The following is a 4,204-nucleotide window of genomic DNA, read 5'->3' as shown; positions in this document are numbered from 1 at the left end:
TTTCTTTCATGTAATTCTCTTGCAATGATGAATAGGTAGCATAGAGATGTTTTCTTGTTTCCCTTTCACTGATGAAAGTTGAAGGTAATCTCCAGAAGTAGCCAAACAATAATTCTCTCCCATGTCCAATAAAACGTAATAGCTGAGTAGCATTACAAAAAGGCGGCATCACAGAGATGTTTTCTTGTTTCCCTTTCACTGACAAAAGCTGCATGTAATCTCCAGCAGTAGCCAAACAATCCGTCTCTCCCGTGTCCAATAAAACGCACTAGCTGAGTGACATTACAAAAAGGCGGTGATGCATTGGTCATTCGATCGCCATGGTAAATATGGCCATCAACCATAAGTTGACTGACTTGCACCCAAGTTTTTGTAGCTGGCCTCCAACATTGGGATTAGATGTGCCAAGTCGCACAATAGCGTACTCCTACTCTAAATCAACATCTAATCGATATCATTTTGAGTCGTTCGTAATGTCTTGTAGTGGTAGAGAATTGAATGGCATTTGTGCTAGTTAATCAAGAAAATTAGAGAGAATATGTAATGATGACTTCTACAAGCAGGTGAAGGTGGCTATGGAGGAAATAAGTGGAGGATACTCAAAGATAGGAGAAAAGGATTATGTTGTGGAGAGAAGAAAGAGAGGGAGTGCACGATATCCTTTGAATTCAAATTGTTGATCATGAGTGTAGAGAGAGAAATGTTGTTGCACACAAATGGAGTTTTCCATTGCTCCCAGCTAGAGCTTGAGTGGGAGAAGCATGGGGGGGGGGGGAGAGAGAGAGAGAGAGAGGGAGTGGGAGATAGAAAGACAATAAAGGAAGAGAGAGTGGAGGAGAGGGAAGATCCTGCAACCTTGGAGGATCTGTACTATGTCAGAAAGAGGCAGCCAAGAATGCTCCTTAATGATTGAGAGTGGAAGTGACAAGAGAGAGAAAGGGGAAAAGAAAGAGAGAGAGTTGGATCATGTTTTAGAGAGATAATGGAATGAGAGAATGTAAAAATTTTGCTTCTCTGACGGGGGGCTGAAAAGTGCCTCCTTTAATGAGTTCTAAGTGAGAGAGAGTGTTTTATATGTTAGAGAGAGAATAGGGGTGGGAAAAGGACATTTTAAAATTCATTTACCCACCTCTCTTTTGGGTTACTAAATAGACTATTTTCAAATTCAAAATATGGAAATGGATTTTAAAAAAATCTAAGCATAGGCCTTTTTTCCCTCTCTTTTAGGCTTGGTCAAACTTGGCTTAAGCTTTGACCATTCCCTTAAACTACCAAATAAAGAGGCCCTCCTATACTCCATTCACCTCCTAATTTGGTATTTGCGGTAATCCTTTAACTTATGCACAAAGTATGCCTTTAGACCCTCAAAGAATCTGCTGGAGATCCTTGTATTAGGATTAGCCTCTTGGAACCGCATATGGTCTCTGTGACGCACACAACACATTTAAAATCACTAGAAATAACTACAAAGCATTGTCAATCACTGTGAAGCATTATCATGAATGTACTCTCTTAGCACTTTCTTCAACTTGGAGGAGCTTAGAGTCTTTTGCATAGCACTTGAAAGAACCTCAAGGCACCTCAAAGCACTTGCAAGTAGACTTGGAGACATTTGGAGTCACTTGAAATCACTTTCTTACCATTACAAGCGCTTGATTAGCACTCGGAAGCACTTGCAAGTGAATGCTTAGCACTTGGAAGCATTTGCATGTGTATGTTTAGCACTTGTAAGAGAGTGCTTATCACTTGGAAGGTAATGCTAAGAAATTGCTTATTAGCACTTGCAAACACCATTCTTAGCTTTTTAAGTTAGTATTTATCACTTAGATGCACTTGTAAGGACATAGAACAATTGGAAACATACAATGTGTTGGGGTAATTCTTTAGCTTACACACAATATATGAACCATACCTTAAGCCGAGAGTGCACCATTTATATGCATGGTCACACTTTCTCCAAGGAACCGTATAAGCCTCACACATGCTAATCATTCCACTAAACACATGCTACACATTTGATAGCCACATGTTACTTGTGATAGTTCACATGACCCTTGCCATTACCACTTCTGCTGCATATCCATCCAATCATTTATTTCATTTCTCCACCTTGAGCCTATATGTGTCCACTATCCAAATCTTGTAAACTCTCATTCCAATTCTATTCAATCAAGCAAGTTATTAGTGTACTGTGTTCTCCTTCTAATCTACCCTAATTATCTATTGCTATGTTGCAACCATGAATGCTAAATTGGTTTGTCCACCATAGGCGTTATATGTGGTATTAGAGATAATACATAATTAGGATTTCCTAATTACACAAATTAAATCCCTATGCTAGACTTAGTGCTCTCTCTCTCTCTCTCTCTCTCTCTCTCTCTCTCTCTCTCTCTCTCTCTCTCTCTCTCTCTCTCTCTCTCTCTCTCTCTCTCTCTCTCTCTCTCTCTCTCTCTCAACAAAGTTAAGTCATGAATCTTTAGATGGAAAAATGTCCAAAACTAGTGAGTCAATTTATATATCATTTTGGTTCCTTTTTAGAAAAGGGTATCTTTGACTATCACAATGTTTAAATGGACTAAGCTTATATCTCCAAATACATATATCTTAAAAGTTATGTATTGATAGGATTTTTTCATAGAAGATACGTATAATATTTGAATTCACCCTTATTTTCTATATATGGTCCCATCAAAGATGCTTATTTTGGCATATTCACACAAGTTAGTGAGTGGAAATGTTAAAATTTCCTTCAACTGCAGAGGGTGCAAATGCAGAAGTGAAGTTTACATGAATGAGCCAGGTGTTACTACGGATGCATAGTATGTCTGGTAGTCTCTCTCTCTCTCTCTCTCTCTCTCTCTCTCTCTCTCTCTCTCTCTCTCTCTCTCTCTCTCTCTCTCTCTCTCTCTCTCTCTCTCTTGTCATTTTCACACTAGGGTTTCCCCATTTGTTGTTGCATCAACGCTGCGCTAGGTGCAGGACTGTGCCTGGCTAGGCGGTTAGCCTCAGCTCCGTTCTTCCCCATGCCAGTCCTACTGTTGCAAGAAAATCTCCTGCTACCTACGACCTGTTGCCAGCCTTACCGTCGCGAGCCATCTCCAGCCAACTCTGCGACATGCGACCTACTTCCTGAATCTCCAGCCAACCCTGTGACTGCCAACTCCCTTGACCGAGGCAGTGTCTTCTTCCACAACTTGCCCCTTGGTGTGGAGCATAAAAGAAAGCTAGTATGAGTTTCCTACTCGTCAAGTCCACAAATGATAGCCGGAGCGTGTTCCTGCAAGCCATGACTACTCGAGCCTCTTCTCGAGGCAAGCCATGACTACTCGAGCCCCGCTGGTCGATAACCACACCCTCCTTCAGCATGAGGTCGAGAGACTCCACAAGGAGAATCAGGACCTGAAACATAAGCTCGTAGCAATCGAGGTCCGTCTAGTCGCAGTGGAGAAATGCAAAGATGAAAAAACAGAGAATATAGAAGCCATGCTCACTAAAACCAAAGCGGAAGTGGAAATCACTCTCACAAAGGAGGTCAAGAATCAAGTGCAAGAAGTTGTTTCTCAAAAGATTGACGATCATGTAACATTCACATTACGGGAACGACAACGACAGGAGGACATTGCTCTCAATGTTCGCATTGGTGGTCTCCCAATTGATTGGAAAGGGAAGGGAGACATTGAATTCAAGAAGGCCCTTCCTCAAATTCACGCAACACTTCCCATGGTACAATGGGATGAAGAGGCAAATACCACCATTACACATGAGCACCGAACCAACCATGCCATCCTCACTCTCAAGACTAGAGAGGACCGAATCAAACTCCTACAACAATCAAGGCTTCTCAGAGACACTAAGCTTTGGTTTGTAGAAGATCTTACACCCACTCAACTCAAACAAAAGAAGATAGAACTTCAAAAGATGCATGACGTACGAGCAGTAGGAAAATGGGCGGTTTATCGAGAAGGTAAAGCCATCATCCAGGAGTTTCGAACTCCCAAAACGACTTCCCTCTCACTTGCCCCTTCTTAGGTTGTCCTTTTTGTCCTTTTTTCTTTGGACCCTCAATCCTTAACTGACATGTATATGCACCCCACTTAGCAGAATCATTGTACGATTTTGTTTTTGGTCCCATAGGTCATATTTGACATATGTGGACGATAATGAAATCTATCTATCTCTCTCTCTCTCTCTCTTATTATTCCTA

Source organism: Adiantum capillus-veneris, chromosome 3 (assembly GCF_014529385.1).
Source record: "Adiantum capillus-veneris isolate H3 chromosome 3, ASM1452938v2, whole genome shotgun sequence".
NCBI lineage: Eukaryota > Viridiplantae > Streptophyta > Polypodiopsida > Polypodiales > Pteridaceae > Adiantum > Adiantum capillus-veneris.
This window is presented reverse-complemented; position numbering follows the sequence as displayed.